This window comes from Nyctereutes procyonoides, unplaced genomic scaffold (genome assembly GCF_905146905.1).
Source record: "Nyctereutes procyonoides isolate TBG_1078 unplaced genomic scaffold, NYPRO_anot_genome, whole genome shotgun sequence".
In the NCBI taxonomy this organism is placed as follows: domain Eukaryota; kingdom Metazoa; phylum Chordata; class Mammalia; order Carnivora; family Canidae; genus Nyctereutes; species Nyctereutes procyonoides.
The window spans coordinates 3,794,592-3,814,090 of NW_026575140.1; positions in this window are offsets into that span (position 1 = coordinate 3,794,592).

A 19,499-nucleotide genomic window follows, 5' to 3' on the forward strand; every position below is an offset into this window, starting at 1 on the left:
AAAGACTGGCACTGAATCAGTAGACTGTGTAAAAAGGATTGCCCTCACCAGTGCAGGTGGGAAACATCTATCCATTGAAGGCCTGAGTAGAACAAAAAAGTGAAGGAAAGGCAAATTCACTCTCTCTGTTTGAGCTGAGACATGCATCTTCTTCTGCCCTCAGACACCAGTGCTCCTGGTTCCTGGGCTTTAGGGCGCAGAGCAGGATTTACATCCCTGGCCTCCGAAATCTCAAGGTTTTGGTCTCAAAGTGAATTATACTGCCAGCTTTTCTGGGGCTCCTATTTGCTGATAGTGATTGTTGGGGCTTCTCAGCCTCTGTCATCATGTGAGCCAATTCCTATAATAAATCTCTCTCTCTCTCTCTCTCTCTCTCTCTCTCACTCACACACACACACACACACACAGACAGATAGATAGATTACCATCTGAGGCATATTTTCCTTCATTCTCTAACTTCCTGATTCAGTATTTATGGATCTACTGTATCTGCTGGCTGGGTGTCCGAATCATTGCAGAATTTCCCATCACTTTTTGGATGCATTTAATTCAAATCAACAGAGAAAAGTTGCTGCATGTCCCAGAAATTACCAAGGAAGAGTTTTCATATCTGCTTTATTAACAACACGTAAAAGGAAAAGGCTTATTTTAAGGTCTGTCACAAAACTTTGAATGTAGCAATAAGAGGATAAAGGTTGTGCCCTTTCCTTTCTTTGACTTTCACCAATTTATAAGCCATTCAAGGTTCCGGTCCTCCGTTCTGACCTGCCTGCCTCTGGTTCACATGATGTCAGAGAAGAGGAAAAGAATTCACAAACAACCCATTACCTTTTTCCCCTTCTCTTATTTTCTCTAGCAAATATGTATAGTGCAAATTCATGTCAAAAGCCATTTCCACTATAATTTAGACTATAAATCCTCAAGGCATAAAAGTGTAGTCATTAGTTCATGCTAAGCCACACAGAAATTGAAGGACGAGAGAATTGCCTCGTGAGGAAAAGTAAAAATGAGAGGGAGAGGTAAATAGATTGCAATTATTTTGCAAGGATCAAAACCTATTCAAGCCCATTTAAGATTCATCTTCTAGTCTGGGAAAGGTTACAGCATAGACAAGATTGAACAGGGGTCTGTTTAATTCAACATATCCACAATTTTTGAAAAAAAAGGATACTTTCTTAAACTTGAGCAACTTCGCTTACACTTAAGGAATAATATTCTGAGAAGTTTTATAATTTGAAATGAATATTCAAGAAGGTTATGGGATGCATTGCTGAAGGGTCATCATGTTATAAAGTCTTCCACCATTTTGAGTGCCATTACACTAAATGTTTTAACTATCCCTTCTGCAAATATATATTTATTGAGAATCTACTATATGCTAGTGTGTCACACATCGACAAATATCTATTTGTCATTTCGAAATCCATTTGATTACTCAATCACTCGAACATACTAAATAAGCTCCTTTCTGTCATGTGGTGTGTGTTTAAAAAAAAATTTAACCAGGTATAGGATACATAAAGAGTGCTGTAAAAAAAACATGTTTTACATTTGATAAATTCAGGGATTTCTGGGGCAGACAAATAAAAATTGTTTCAGTACAGAGTAACATAGGATAAAATAGGGGGATAGGCACAAACAATAAGAGAAGGACCACGGAAAATATCACAAGAACAATAGTATGTGGGTTAGATGGATAAGTAAAAATGTGTTTCGTGGATACAGAAACTCATGTGTATATGATTTTGTGTATTTAAGGATGCACAATGAGTTCCATGAAACCCGTGCTAGGATTCTCAGTAAGGCAAAATTGTGTACCCATTGAACATCTGCCAATGCCGGGGGCCATTTTTAATTATTATGACTTGTTGGACAGTGCTTTAGGAATCTGGCGAGTAGAGGTCAGGTCTGCTGCTAACCACTGTATAATGCACAGACAAGTTACTCGTCAAATATTAAAAGTTATTCAACCTAAAATGGAAGTAATGATTTAAAGGAAGTGGGTAAAGGATAAAAAGGGATCAGAAATGAAGTCAAAGATCTAAATATGGCATTTCGATGTTTTATTATGGGTAATGAGAGGACATATAGTTTTCATAGGATAATTACATTTTAATATTTGCTAAAAAAAAGCTATACAACTCAAGGTGTGGAAGATAAATTTGTTGGCACTGAAATTGAATGGTGTGATATCAAGAGTAGATTATTGCAGTAATTCCTGTGTTAATTCTGGTGAGAAATAATAAGAGCATGAAACAAGACCACGGAGATAGAGCAAGTTATAGCATAGAAAATCAAAAGGATGCTGAGTGAAATAAGTCAGTCGGAGAAAGACAAACATTATATGTTCTCATTCATTTGGGGAATATGAATAATAGTGAAAGGGAATAGAAGGGAAGGGAGAAGAAATGGGTAGGAAATATCAGAAAGGGAGACAGAACATGAAGACTCCTAACTCTGGGAAATGAACTAGGGGTGGTGGAAGGGGAGGAGAGCGGGGGGTGGGAGTGAATGGGTGACGGGCACTGGGTGAGGGGGGCACTTGACGGGATGAGCACTGGGTGTTATTCTGTATGTTGGCAAATTGAACACCAATAAAAAATAAATTAATTATTAAAAAGAAAGAAAATCAAAAGGAAGTACATACAATAGCTTGTAGTGGGGAAAAAAAAAAGTTTAACCTTTATGAAAAGATTTACATTTGAGGCAAGATGTAAAGAAATACATATGCTTAGAGGAGTAACAGCAACTCAGCTTGAATTCTCCTATCTGCTGGTTTTTCCCCCTTCTTATTCTTTTGAGTAGTTTACATTTTGAAAAATCTAGATCCTTAGCAATTTGTTGAACCATACCATCACTGATAGTACTCGAATTTAATAATATCTGTTCACATTATTGACTCTAAATTGGCCTTGTTAGCATGATGTTATTGAGGAAATTCTCCCACAAATCAATGCCTACTGTTCAGGATGTAATATATTCTAGTGGATACTTAAATCTTACAGAGACAAAAATATGTGCATAGGCTTCTCCAGGCAATTTTTAGTATTTTGTGTTTTTAGAAATTTCTTTTAGTATGAAAATTTTGAAACCCTCCCTGACTCTTTCATGTGCTTAAGCAAAGTAAGTGTCTGTGATTCCTTTGGAAGCTGCTTTACAGATGGACAGGGCCTCTGTTTTTTTTTTTTTTTTTTTTTTTTTTTGCATTAAATAGAACCAAATGCCATGTTACATTTGTACAGCGATGAACATTTATGCAAATCCAAAGAGTAGGCAGGTGCAAGAGCAAATTTCTTAATGCCATTTGCTCTGAAAATTATATAAAGCTTCTAAATCTATGCTTTTTATAGTAGCTAAAGGAGTTTTGTTTGGTATTTTTAAACAATAACACCTGCTCTGGGCAGAAAAGTGAGTTCCCATACAGCAGGAAGTGGGCTGCTTTTGGTGGGGAGAGAGTTCCAGAACTTGTCTCCAATAAGTAATGAGATAATAAAATAAAATTTATTTTGAAAGGGCTGGAGTGGGTGGTGGAGGGAGAAGTGGGGGGGTGGAGGGGGAGAGATTTCGCCTTTTGCACTAACAGATGCAGACAAATGGCAGAGATTCAGCCCAGCCAAGGAGATGGCGTAAGTCCACAGGACTCCATCTGGGGCCTGTTTCTTTGGCCTCTGAAAACCTGGCAGGTCTAAATTTCCCTTTCTCTTTCCACAGTAGCTTAAAATGAGAGGACCCTTGTGTCAGCCTCCGAGTGACTGTCAGAAGCTAGGGACTGCCATTTCTCTCGTGCTTGATGAATGTGCCTCTATTATTTTCAACCCAATGCCATAGAATCAATAGTGATTAATTAAGGTCAATGATGTGTTCATTCAAATCCCTTTTACCAAAGCTGAAATCTGCCTGATGATAGATGTTGATAATGTCCTTATTTCCAAAAAGATGTAGAGTATCTGTTTTTCTTTTTTGGGCATAATTTTAATACACGATTTGTTAATGTATTTACCTGCCCTTGAGGATGCTAGTAATTCACTGATATGTACATCATTCTCTTAAAGAGGTCTTACCTCGTGTTGGCAAGAAACAGTGGTGCCAAAGACGGAGAAAGTCCTCTTTCATCCTAGCTGTGCCATTAACTTCCTTCACTCACCCAGTCACTTAATACAGTTTCATTGATTTCCCCGCGTATAATGATCTTACGGCTATGACAGCATCACCCCATTCATCTCAAGGTTTGTCGGTGGTTGCAACTTTCTGGACTGATGTCCCATTCTCGTTGACACCCCCCTGTACATCCTGCAGGAAACTGGATGCATAATCTTTAGAGGGAGGCAGGTTAACTACTCTTTCGCAAAGGATAAGCAAGGAAGAAAGAGGGCATTAACCAGAGGAAGAGCAAGGAATAAGAAACTGGCTCCATGTCCAGCACCCCCCAGTGTTAGAAATTCTGAAATGAGTACATTTAACCTCAAATTTTAAGAAGCTGAAATCTTCCTCAGATACAAATATAGAAATAGCAATAATAAAATAGAATATACCTGTTTATGATATCTAACGATGGAACAGGCATTCTTGTCTGGTGGTTCTGTAGTGACGGCATAATTTACTAACTCTGTGGCCTTAAGCAAGATACCTGTGCCCCTGAGGCATTATTGTCTCTTCCATTTGCCTCCAGATCTACCCATGCCTTAATCTCAGCCTTGATATATTTGCTTTTCCAGATGCTTCCATGCAGTGTACATTTAAACCAACTATTTCTCTCAACTAAAGACCCCAACCCTTTTGAATGTGGTCTTCTCTGGAGGCTTTTCCTCTATATTCTTTCATTACCCTTGTTCCGTTGGAGTCCAGGGCGGCATCATCACTGTTCCACAGTGCAGCAAGGAATATCTCTGGCATTTTCTGTATATTTTATCTATATCTTTTAAAATATGTCCTTTAATAAGCCCTCCTAAAATTATAATAGCTTCAATATGTCAATTATTTTCTACTGGTATCCTAACTAACGCACAGTTGAAGCTGAGTGATATAAAGTTGTCTACGGAAGAAGGATGGCCCAAAAGGTATCATTTTAGTCATAAGTATATAGGAAAAGAAAGCACCTGAGGGGAATAACTAGTAATTTGACACCTTAATCAAATTCCTAGGATAAGAGGCTCAGAGCTGGAGACTTACACACTAGGAGCATCCTCAAGATCAACACCTGTAGTGGAATGAAGGTAGTGGGGTTGATCCGAAGGAGGCATCTAATTGTGACTAATTGCAGTTAAAGAATCAGATGTTACCTCAGGAGCTCTGGTGATGGGTTGGCCCTTCAGAATTGTTTTGTCTTAAGGTAAAGCATCTAGACCCTGATAATGACCATCAGAGGATGCAGGTATGGGTAGGAGGCGGCATCCGCTTGGGGGAGGTGGCTCTGTTTGGCTAAGGAAAATTCTCCACATTGCTCACTGCCATTGAGGAAAGAGTGCCTTGGTGCAAAATAGACCTGAAGGCTGGCAAAACACAATATCCTTTGGTATGGAAGGATATTTTAAGTCATGTTTTGGGAAGTATCAAAGGAAAAGGAGGAGACATTTACAAGTGTCTTATCGTGAAAGTCTTGCTAGAAGAGATAATTAATTTTTTTTTAATTTTTATTTATTTATGATAGTCACAGAGAGAGTGAGAGAGGCAGAGACACAGGCAGAGGGAGAAGCAGGCTCCATGCACCGGGAGCCCGACGTGGGATTCGATCCTGGGTCTCCAGAATCGTGCCCTGGGCCAAAGGCAGGCGCCAAACCGCTGCGCCACCCAGGGATCCCAGAGATAATTAATTTTAATTAGTAGTAAGTTATTTACCTTTGGGGGGAGTCACATGACCATGAACACCAAGAGTTGGCTATCTACCTGAGATTTTTAGAATTTTAACTTATTTGCATGTACGTAGTTGCTACTCTCATATGTCAAGATGAAAATAATTACAAAGTCAAATATGTTCATAACCACCAGTCTGCTTAAATGAGCCCTTTATTAACTCCCCATTTAAAAGCAAACAGGAAGTAAGTGACTTTTATTAAATGCCTACACAGGCCGGTCACTGTGGCATTTTCCAACCTGCTTAAATATGTTGTGCCTCTATACTGGAGTGTCTTTGTCTTGTTTGTATTATCATTTTACATGCACATTTTTCAATCCGCTCTGTTTTCAAGGTAAAACCAATTATTTTTTTTAAAGAAAGACTGACATGGATTAGGATTCTTATATTACTATTTAGTTGTTATGGAACCCGAGTGATTCATTAATTAACTCAATCTGTTTCCTCATGCAAAATAAATTCTCCTAAATTCTATAATGTATATAAACGTCCTGCCGAGTGCATAAAAGATAAAAGGTACTCAGTATTGTATGTTCCCTCTCCCTCTCTTGATATGTGCTTTCTTCGTTCAGTTACTTTTATGCTTCCCTCTTCTCTGGCTTTCTCCTTTCTTCTCTGGTGCGCTCCTTGAGAACAGAATATATGCATAGCACATCTTATTTTTATAGAGGCTAAAATAATGTCTCATCTTTAATGGTGTTTCTCTAAGTGCAGTCTTTGTGCCATCAACAACAGAGTCACAGTGTCTCTAGCTCAACCAACCTGATTCAGAATATCTGAGGTTATACCTATGGATTTTATCAGCATTCCAAAGTTAGTCTAAAAACTATAAAATACTGATGAAATAAATTGAAGATGACACAAGAAAGGGAAGACATTTCATGCCCATAGATTGGAAGAACAAATATTGTTAAAATGTCTACTGCCAAAGCATTCTGCATATTTAATGCAATCCCTATCGGGATACCAACAGGATTTTTCAGATCACCTTGAACAAACAATTCTACAATTTGTATGAAACCACAAAAGATCTAGAATAACCAAGAAACCTTGAAAAAGAAAAGCAAAGCCAGAGGTACCACATTTCTGGACAACAAGTTATGTTACAAAGTTGTGGTGATCAAATAGTATGGTAATAGCACAAAAACAGAAATAGATCAATAGACCAGAAGAGAAAACCCAGAAAAGAACCCACCACTATATAGTCATTAATCTTTGACAAAGCAGGAGAGAATATCCAATGAAGAAAATACTGTGTCTTCAACAAGCATTGTTGGCAAAACTGGACAGCAAAACATATAAATCAATTAATCAATAAGTAAATCTGGACCACTGTACACAAAATAGATTCAAAATGGACAATAAACCTAAATTTGAGACAGAAAATCATCAAAATCCTAGAGGATATCACAGTCAGTTACCTATTTGACCTTGGCCACACCAATGTCTTACTAGACATATCTCTGGAGGCAAGGGAAATAAAAGCAAAAATGAACTATTGGGACTTCATCAAGATTAAAAGCTTCTGCGCGGCAAAGGGAACAATCAATAAAAATAAAAGGCAACCTACAGAAGTGGAGAAGAGATTTGCAAATGACATATCAGATAAAGGGCTAGTATCCAAGATCTATAAAGAACTTATAAAACTCAACACCCCAAAACCAAATAATCCAGTTAAGAAATGAACAAAAGATGTGAATAGATATTTTTTTTTTCAAAGAAGACATCCAGGTTGCCAACTGACACATGAAAAGATGCTCAATACCACTCATCATCAGGGAAATACAAATCAAAACCACAGTGATATACTGCTTTACATCGGTGAGAATGGCTAAAAGTAACAACATAGGAAACGAGATGTGGGTGAGGATGTAGAGAAAAGGGAACCCTCTTACACTGTTTGTAGAAATGCAACCACTCTGGGAAACAGTATGGAGGTTCCTCAAAAAGTTAAAAATAGAACTACCCAGCAATCTCACTACTAGGTATTTACCCAAAGGATACAGAAAATGCTGTTTCAAAAGGATACATTCATCCCAATGTTTATTGCAGCATTGTCAACAATAGCCAAATTTTGGAAAGAGCCTCAATGGATAAAGATGTGGGTATCCATATGCAATGGAATATCACTCACTCATAAAAAGGAATGGAATATTTCCATTTGCAAGGACGAGGATAGAGCTAGAGGGTATTACACTAAGTGGAAAGTCAGAGAAGGACAAATACTATAAGATTTCACTCATAAGTGCAATTTAAAAAACAAGTGAGCAAAGAGAAAAAGAGAGAGGAAGAGAGAGAGGGAGAGAGGGGGAGAGAGAGAGAGAGAGAGAGAAGCAAAGCAAGAAACAGTTTCCTAACCATAGAGAACAAACTGATGGTTACCAGAGGAGAGGTTGGTGGGGCGATGGGTTGAATAGGTGATGAGGATTAAGGAACACACTCATTGTGATGACCACCAGGTATTGTATGGAAGTGTTGAATCACCTGAGACTAATATGACACTGCATATTTTCTAACAGGAATTTAAATAAAAACTTTTTTTAAAGATTTTATTTACTTCTTCATGAGAGACAGAGAGAGGCAGAGACACAGGCAGAGAGAAGCAGGCTCCATGCAGGGAGCCCGAGGTGGGACTCGATCCTGGGACCCCGGGGTCATGCCCTGGGCCAGAGGCAAGCATTTAACCGCTGAGCCACCCAGGCATCCTATTAAATAAAAACTTAAAAAAAAAAAAAAAAAGACTAAGCTAGTTTTATGTAGGTGAAAACTTAGGAACCACTGCAGGTTATTCATGATAAATACTTGCATAAATATGTATGCTATGGTATCAATGTTCTTCTTCAAGGAAATGTTGGTAGTCAGCAATAGAAAGAGAGCCAGATAAAAATGCTTCTTTTAATATCCTGGCCCTTTTGCATAAATTCTATTAAAATAAAATAATGAGCATGGATGCTCATGCTAGTTTCAGTTAACCATGGGCTGTGATATCATAAACCAGAAGGATGCTGGATCAAATTAGAATCCCCACACACTACGTCATCCAGACAATTTGAAGAATTAATTTGACTCTTCTCAAAAGTTTCTTATTTAAGAAACGAGAAATATAAATAAATAAATAAATAAATAAACAAACAAACAAACAGACAAACAAACAAACAAGAGAAATAAAACTTCCTGGTGTCTTTGACACTATCCTCCTGCAATAAAGAGACACAACATAAATGAAACTCAAAGGATAGAACCTAGAGAGTTACAGACATTTATATTATTAAAGACCTTTGTTAATAGACATTTCTGTAATCTCACTTTATCATTTCTCTGCATTGAGGATTGAATGGCTACTACTTAATGTTTTTAAAATCTTGATCAATTTCCCTTCTTTCTTCTCGGTTTTTCTTTTTCTTTTTTTTTTTTTTTTTGTTGTTGTTGTTTTGTTTTCTGCTTTGGATCTAAAGGAATTCCAAGGAATATGATAGTCTTCCTTGCGTATTTCTGTGTATTTCACTCTAAATTTCAATGTTTTGTGTATTAGTTTATCTTTAATCAAGATCCTTTTTTTTTTTTTTAATTCTTCACATGGATTGAGTCTGGTCCTTCTACATCATGTTGTATATAATTTCTAGAACTATGATTACACGACTTTGGAGAACAGGTTGTTGTTATTTCCCAGCTGAACATGATATAACTTTCATAGAAATAATTAACTACCTTTATTTCCAGTATTCTGAGGGATCTTTAAAACCAGGAAGCCCTAGTGACTGGTGTTGGGACCAGTCTCTGCTGGACAATGGAAATAAACCATGACTCCTCATCAGAAAAATGTATAAAAATCAAAAGAATAAGTAAAAACAAATAAAAATTCTGTTGTCAGAATCTTCACCATTGCAAACTGAGTTAAAAACACTCATTTCCAGTTTCTAATATATTGCTGATCATGTAAAACAGCAGAATAAACCCGTATATAAGTGTTTTCCCATCTTGTTTAAACACTACCTACCCAAACTTATCCCTAATAAGCCATAATTTTTACTTAATAAGTACTGTTTTGTCTATGGTCCCAAATCTGTATGTTTTATACGATTTGTGTTTATTTGCATCTTTTTGAGTACATGACTTTTCTTTTTCTTTTTTTTTTCTTATCTAATCCCTAAGATTTCCTCCATTTCTCAGCCTCAGTTCTATAGAATGCAACCCATATTATGTCCAATCTCATAGTATTCAGCTAGAAATGCACCAGCACCTCAAATAAGGACTGTAAGACCCATGGCCAAATGGTATTCCTGTTCATCCTTCAATGTATGAACTACATAGATAAAGGAGCTTCTTTATATATGACCCATTTTCTCATGCTGAGCCCTATTTAAATGCAAAGTACAAACCCAAAACATGTCTTTGAATTCTATGTCTAATTGCATCCTCATACCTCACAAAGGACTATGTGAAAATCTACCCAGATATTTCAGCATATGGATCATTAAGGAAAGAGACAAAGTTGACCTTGGCATTCTGGACAATTCTTGAGTGGTCTAGATAATTTAAGAAACAAAGTTAATATGATAGGAAGTCATTACAGTATCCTTGAAAAGTATCATTCTGGAAAACTATGTTTTCTACAGTGTTGTTTTGAGTCAAGGGAGATGAAGAAGTTGTATACGGTTTATAAAATAGACTTCAACTACATTGGAAAAAAAAAAGAACTAAACCAGTAGAAACAAATCATGATAGTTATCTTCTCAACGCATTTTTTGCTTGTTCTTATTTCTTTAAACCACCTTTATAAGTAAATTATATTATAAATCAGCTATATGAGAAATCTTCCAGGAACTAGATATTAAAAGAAAACTGTCTGAAAGGAGAAGCACAGAACAAATTTTACTTCAAAAAAAAACCAGAAATATAAGCAAATGATCATAAAAATATATTATATATATATTTATATACTATATAATATATATATAACACATGTATATAATTGCAGCACCAAAGCTGTAGTATGGATTCTTGTTGGTAATCAGACTCACAAAACAAAAAAAGGCTTTAATCAAGCATTATGTTTACTTATCTTTATAAAATATAGCAGGCAATAGATGCTATAGCGTGGCCACCTCACTGAGAGACCAGACAACTTCTGCAGGGAGTGCAGTTTCTTTTGCCTCCTTACCTGTGCAGGCTGCATATGGCTTTCACGAAGACCCGAGGTGTCTGTGAGTTCATTTGAAACAGCGAAGCCATCCCTTCAGTCCTCCACCAAACTTCTATAGCATCTGAGAGATTTAGGTCCAAGACTTGTTTGACTACCCAGCTTCACAAAACCAGATCTGTTCCCAAAACCACGTGAAGCAGAACAACATTCTACATTTACCTTAACTCTAAAATCTCTAAGGAAACATTCCTGAGTGGTGAGGAACACCAAGGTCAAGGTTACTCCACTAGGCCTACAGAGACTAAGCCTGTTAGTCACAATTATAAAACAATAATGCAGTATGGTAAATGCTAAAACATGGATATGTGAAATTCTATCAGAGAAAAAAATGAAAAATGGATTAATCCTAAGTGGAGCACTTAGGAAAGGCTTCATACAAAAGGTCATATTTGAAGGGATTTTTTTTTGAAAGAACGAAGAGAATTTTTAATAGTCGGACAATAAGGCAAAGGACAACTGAGACACAAGACAGAATAGGTAGGAAACTAGAGAGACTTGCAGATATTTGGGGGGAAAGGAGGATTTAAAGATGTTAGAAATGTTTTGAGTACAACATTCAAGGGAAGCGAAACTAGAAGGGCTGGGCCCAACTGATCTTACCAGGTGGAACTGAAAACATCAATACAATTTTCTGTAATTAATTAATTTACATGTTTAAAACTGCCTTGATTGAGGGTTGCATTATAAAAAATATCAACCTGGCTCCCTATCATAATATTATTTATAATTACAGACAATAAAAATCCTTAATTAACAAAAGAGAAAAATATTGAGTCCATTTGACCACGTCCACTTGAAGGACTGTGTACATTCATTGATACAGAAGGCATGCGATGGTTATATGTAATGAAAGCTAATGCTACATAGTGTATCAGGCCTCCTTGAAATAAGCGGGGGTTGAAAGAGCTAAAACAAGCAGGCTAGAAGTACAATTTCCAAATTAGGAGTTATGCTCCCCAATGCGTTGTTATCATAAAGGAATTCTTTCGTGTTTTATTATTTACTGATGTAACTTGTCTTGGGGCACAATAAGAGGCTTTGTATACACTGGATATATCTGTTCAGCCCTCCAATTTTTTTTTTAAGATTTTATGTGTTTATTCCCGAGAGACACACAGAGGGAGGCAGAGACAGAGGCAGAGACACAGGCAGAGGGAGAAGCAGGCTCCACACAGGGAGCCCAACGTGGGACTCGATCCCAGGACCCCAGGATCATGCCCTGGGCCAAAGGCAGACGCTCAACCACTGAGCCCTCCAGTGGCCCCAACCCCCAAAATATTTTAAAAGTGTTTTTCTCACCATTACCTGAATATTAACATCAAGCCAAATCCCTATGATTTTTTTGACAATATTGAAATAAGAATATGTCAAAAGAACAAAAAAGCCTATGAGTTAAATCCCAGGGAATTAAGATGATTTTGTTCTGAAATTTCCTGCATTGTTATCTTAGTACTTCTATGTCTTTGAAAATGTTATATTGAACTGATGTGAATTTTTTTTATGAAAATGATTTGGTTCTAAGAGATAATACTAAGATCAGTGCATTAATTAGGTATAATTTAGAGGGAATTCGGGTGATACCTGTTACATTTTTCTCATCTAAGCTTCTATGTCTAAAATAAGGTCTTTATGTTTTTTTTTAAAGTAGTAATTTTGGAGCTATTCACTTCATTCTTTAAAATTCCAAAGTCAAACTAGTTTAGATATATCTAAATATAAATAACCCCTCAGGTACATTTAAAAGAAAAAAATACTTACATAAATAAATAATCTTTTTTCACTAAGTGTTTTATTTTATTTTTTAAAGATTTTATTTATCTATGCAAGACAGACACAGAGAGAGAGAAAGACAAAGACACAGGCAGAGGGAGAAGCAAGCTCCTTAAAAGGAGCCCAATGTGAGACTTGATCCTGGACCCCGGGATCACGCCCTGGGCCGAAGGCAGAAGCTCAACTGCTGAGCCACCCAAGCATCCCCCTAATTGTTTTATTTTAGGAATTAGAAAAATGTGTATTTTTTCTGACAGTGACTTCTATGCTTATTATTGACAACTTAAGAGTGCAAAAAATTTGAAGTAGCACATAATGCTATCCATGCCCTACACCTTGGATGCAATCACATCAATAGTTATGTATTTTTTCTAGAAATTTGACATTTTAAAATGAATGCCTTTATTTTTTCTCACCTAACAAGAAGACATATCTTTCACTGAAGTAATACTATTCTTTTTCATAAAAATATTTTGGTGCCTACATAATATTATAGTGGTTGAATGTACCATGCTTTATATTGTGATTTTTATTTTTTTATTTTTTGTATTTTCAGTCATTTTTCAGTATTGGGCAAGTTGTAGTGAACATATCTGAGAATATAGATATTCTTTTCCTGCTTTATTTTTTCCTTAATATTTATAAGTTAGCCAAAACTATATGTATATTGTGTGTTTGTAAGTGTGTGTGTGTGAGAGAGAGAGAGAGTAAGTGTGTGTGTTTATGTAGATAAAGAAATGTCATTTGTCACTATGGGTGAACCCTTTGGTTGAGGTCTTTTAATTTTAAAATCACTTTTGCCAATTCAGTTGCTCATTGGACATATGTAAAGTTGAATACACAAGATTGTTCCACAAATAAAAATCACAGAGATTTCACACTGAATACAGCTCAGATAATTTGCTTTAAAATTCCACATGATGAGGAAAAGTGATTCTGAAAAAAAATGATGGAAATATAATTTTTCAAATAAAAAGACATTTTTTTAATACCCAGTTAAACTCTCGTAGGTTAGTCAAGGTCCTAGTAGGAGGAGGAGAGAGATGGACTATTCAAGGTGGCTAATTTGCAACAAACTCAATTAAGCCACTATTTATTCAAGATATGGTCAGAGTAAAGAATCAAGGGACAGTGAAATGCTCTAGATCTAACAACAGCAGAAAGATATGACAAATACCAGGAATGAGGAAACAAGGGGAGATGGTGATGATTGGAACAAGAAGTGAGCTGGGTGGACAAAGAGACCTGATATCAGCACAGTCAACTGGCATGAAAGGATTTGTGGTAAATAAATACCGCCTCTCCTCCCACCCTCTAAGCTCATTTGGCATCTCTCGTTGCCCAAACTGATATGGCAGGCGAAAGGCAGGCGATGCCGATATAAACCAGTCTCTGGGGCAGAACAAGTTAAGAAGAGTCAAGAATGCATCTGAGTTGGCAAATGAAGTCACCCTCATCTTAAAAGAATTTCATTATGAACCTTTGGAGGAGGGGGTTATTGTTTTGTGAATAAATAATTACTCTGTGTATTCTTTGCTTTGGTAAATCTTAGAGCTCTGTATGATAAAGCAAAATGGAAAAAAAATACTCGAAAGATGCATTGCTGAATTTCAGCTCTGGGAGTAATTTAGATGCTAACAGTTACAGCTTTAACAAATTACTTATTTGTTCATTTATTTAGTGTTTGCTATGGACCAGACACAATGCCAGGTGTGCTTGCACTTTCTCATCTGATCTGCCATAAGTAGTGGAGAGTTTGAGTGTCTTGCCCACAGTCATACAAGCTAGCAGAGGCAGAGCCAAAATTTGAGCATATGTGTTGTCTAGCACCAGCATGGTTGAATCTATTGCTCTATGTGCATTTGACAATATCCCTCCCTCGGAAAAGACAACCTCACTTTGTTTTATCATATTTCCTCTTTCATTAATCTTCTTTCCCTCCACAAAAAAAAAAAAAAAAAAAAGAAAAGGAAAGGAAAAAAAAGGCAATAATCATATTCTGTTTTTGTTTCTGTTGTTGTTAACTGTCCCTCTTTCCACATTACAGCCAACTCTGCCTTCCAGGCATTTGTTTCTGGTATTTCTCCTTGGAAAGCAGATTCTGAGATGCAGGATTTTTAGAAAGGAGTATTATTCCTAGGGTTAACATCCGAGAAAGGAGAGTGTTTATCTGATGAAGAGCTGAATGTCTGCTCAGAAATGAGGGCTGAGCTTTGCATCCTTGTGCTGATCATGTGTGGTACGGTGAGTACTGTAGGGAAGAGGCTTGGCACTAGATATTGTCCTTTTCTTTAGCTGAAATAATCACAAGAAGGACTGACAACTGAGGCCCAAGGGTCATCTTGGCGGCACTTCCATCAGGGGAAAGAAGGAGCCTTTCACTCCTAATGGGAGACTGCGCAGTGCGTGACACCATCCTCCATAGTAATTATGAATCTCTTCTTTAATTTATAAGCAAAATAATATAAAGTATGTACACACATGCTTATACACATGTATTCTATTATATGCATAAATGTATTGTTATAAATAACAAATAAGGAGATTACAGCATAGTCGATTAGACAGTTCCTGCAGTAACACCTTATACAATATTTAATCTACATACTTACAAACACAAAAGTATGTATGTGGATTTTTTAGCTAAAGCTGCATTATTCCTAGATAGAAAGGACTCATAGAAAAGTTTATGAATTGCTCAACCACAGAAATCAATGTGTTTATACACTAAATTTGTTTTAGATTCTTGAGTTAGGGAAATTGATTGCTGTGCATTAGAGGCACAATTTCTGAGTTCTGGCATCCAAATGATTAATGATAGTGTAGATTCTACATGTTTATCATTCATTACTTAAGAAAAAAAAAAGCCTCTGTGAGTGGTCCTGAAATTCTCCCCCTAGTTAGACAAATTGTTCATTTTTATATTCAAGGTTGCAAACTATCATACATGAGTTTGACCCTTCCCTAACTATGGATCTTTTGTAGCCAACGACAATGATATAGAGAAGTCAAGCTGTTCCTTGAAGGTGAGTTCTGGGAGGCAAAACCAGACCAGAGTAAAGCCAGAAGAGCAGAGGTTACAGAGGGGAAAAAGGGAAACAAATGTTCTCTGTATATTTTATTTATCTTAGTCTTCACAATAGGTGTTTTCAGGTGAAAACCAGTTTAGGTGAACTTGCTCGTGGTCAGACGAAATATTTTTATAGAGAGGATTTAAACCTGGTTCTATTGACCACAAGTGCAAGTTTTAATCCACTATTCCAGTTCATCAGCTAGAAAACTCTTTTTTTTTTTTTTTTTTTATAAATTAATTTTTATTGGTGTTCAATTTACCAACATACAGAATAACACCCAGTGCTCATCCCGTCAAGTGTACCCCCCAGTGCCCGTCACCCATTCACCCCCACCCCCCACCCTCCTCCCCCTCCACCACCCCTAGTTCATTTCCCAGAGTTAGAAGTCTTTATGTTCTGTCTCCCTTTCTGATATTTCTCACACATTTCTTCTCCCTTCCCTTATATTCCCTTTCGCTATTATTCATATTCCCCAAATGAATGAGAACATACACCGTTTGTCCTTCTCCGGTTACTGTGGCCAAGTTCAAAAAGGGTGTTGCCTGAGTTCTCCTCTGGGATTTTGATGGAATCTTGTCTCACATTTAGATCTTTCATCTATTTTGAGTTTATCTTTGTGTATGGTGCAAGAGAGTGGTCCAGTTTCATTCTTCTGCATGTGGATGTCCAATTTTCCCAGCACCATTTATTGAAGAGACTGTCTTTCTTCCAGTGGATCGTCTTTCCTCCTTTATCGCATATTAGTTAAGCATAAAGTTCAGGGTCCACTTCTGGGTTCTCTATTCTGTTCCATTGATCTATGTGTCTGTTTTTGTGCCAGTACCACACTGCCTTGATGAACACAGCTCTTTCAAGGGCATGCCTGCATTTGGGAGATCTAACTGGGAGCACACACGTGATCCGTGCACTAGCATAACACCAGTCTGCCTTCTTTTTCCACTTTCCCATGTGCAATTCTTGATGCAGATTTGTGACTATCCCTTTTTGGAAGCAAATGGGTAGAGATGTATGAAAAACATGAACTCTAAAAAATGTTAAAATCTAGAGCAAATGGACCATTAAAGTGTTCAGACAAAAGTCAAATGAAGCTCCTTGCGATTCACTTGGAGATTTGGTTTAAGATTTTTCAATTTCTGGACAAGTTTGCACCTGTCCACAGATTCTGCTTCTCCTCCTTTAATAATTCAGCTGCTGACAGTTGGAGCTTTGCTTCTGCTTCATTAATCTGCTCCTGGGAAGTAGTATTTTCTCAAAATTTTGGTGACATTTTCATTTCTCATCTTAAAGGATCCCTCTCCACCTCTTCCAGAGGTCGCACATTTCTACCAACTCAGACAGATGGACTGGCTCATTCTTATTCAACCTGGCAGTGTTCAAAATCAAGTGCTCATTTTTTCCCTTTGATTTACTACTGCTCATTTACATCTTTGCCCATTAGATAGAAGTGCCAGTCTCTTTCCTTTTCCTTTTGTCTCTAAATCACAATTCACTGAGTTTACATCCTCAGAGATATTCTGGATTTTTCTAAGGATGTAAGAAGTTCTTCTTATTATCAAGGAAATGTTAATCAAATAAAATAATATTACTAGAACATGCTCACTTCTCAAACAAATTGCAATGTGAAAAGATCGTGGCATGTTTTAAATGTTTTTTTTTTTTTAATTTTTTCAGTTTCAAAAGTCTATTTAAATACTGATTTTTTTCCCCATTTAATTCTGGGCCCTCACTTGGATGCCGATGTATTCAATAAGTAACCTTTTATGTTTGTTTTCCAAACTCCCGAACATACTAATGTCACCCATATCGAATCATATTTATAAAGTCAAACATTATAACACATGCTGATTTTTTTCATGAGTCAGAATATTTGAAACTATCAAATTCCACAAAAGAAAGAATGGATTTGGAGCATAAAAAAAAAAAATTAAAGCAAGACTCTGGTACTGGTACTGAGTACGTTGAGTGGGTAGCTCAATCTTTCTAAGACTCATTTTTTTCCCCCTCAGCTCTAAAATAGTATGGTTGTCAATGCCCATCTCATTGCACAGTTGTGAGTATCAAATGAATCACTGCATATAAATTCTTAACACAGAATGTGAAAAATGGTGGCTTCGTGAAAATGCTGTTCTCATTGATATGAAGAGTTCGGGAGTGTAAGAAACATTGCTCTCCAATGGGAACTTGGTTATCCATGTTGAGTTTCAGTTTCCATCTTTGACTTGAGAAAAAAGTAAATTTAATGTTATTGGTTGGATTGTGTCCTCCCTCCCCAATCATATCCTGAAATCCTGAACCCTCCACTACCTCAGAATGTAACCACATTTAGAGATATAATCTTAAAAAAAAAAAAAGGTATTTATTTACTTATTCAAAAGAGAGAGTGAGCACGAGCAGGAGTGGGGGCAGGTAAAGACAGGGAGAGGGAGAAGCACCATCTCCCCTGAGCAGGGAGCCTGATTCAGGGTTCAATCCCAGGACCCCAGGATCATGACCTCAGCCAAAGGCAGACATTTAACTGACTGAGCCAACCCAGGTGCCCCTAAGATAGGGTCTTTAAAGAGATGATTAAGTTAAAATGAGGTCTGTAGGGTAAGCCCTAAGCCAATATGACAATTATTAGTAAAGGAGTAAATAAGGACACAGACACACACAAATCAAGGGGGAACCATATAAGGGCACAGTGAGAAGGTGACCTCTGCAAAAGCCAAAGTAAGTCTCCGGTGAAACCAAATCTGCCAACACCTTAATCTTGGATGCTTACCCTTCAAAACTGCGAGAAAATAAAGATCTGTTATTTAAACCACCAGTCCGTGGTGTTTTTTATGGGAGTTTTAGGAAATCAATATATTTACTTCTGATTATGAAGTATAGCATACTGCCCATACATAGGAGGCACTTAATATTTATTTCATGTCCCTAAGTTATGAGATTTATGACTTTATAATTATTTGTATAAATATTTTTCTCATAAGAATATAACCTCTTGGTTTCAGTAATCATATAACTCCTACTTAGCACTCTTCCTTCCGTAGTAAAAATCACTGATTTTTAGTGCATTGTCATATATGCATATAGTGCATTTTAGTGCATTGATGATTATTAAGTAAATAAATGGACATATGGATGATAGTGAGGCTGAGTTATCTATAGGAAAACTAAAAATTCTGCTTGGACCCCATGTGATTAAATTTAGTGACAACTTTATCTTCAATATCCTGCAATTGCCAGATGGTTGTAGCCATTTTAACATAATACTAATTGGCAGCCTGGAAGCAACACATTACAGGAATATTTTCCCATGTAACTTTCTCTATTTGGGCAGTGTGGAAATGTTTACCTCTCATGGACCTTAAAGCCCACGCATGTGGACTATTTAATATATCATTTATGTCTTTTCTTTTGTTATTTGAGGTGAGATTATTAACATAGCATAAATAGTTTAGCTAAATATTCTTGCCAGCCACAAAATACATGCAAACATGCATAGATCGATATTGCCCTACTTGAAAAATGTTCTATCAATATTTTGCAGAGAAAATGAAGGGATTTGTGCAACTTATCCGAGTTGACTTGAGACTACCAAAGAACATCCGCATAGCTG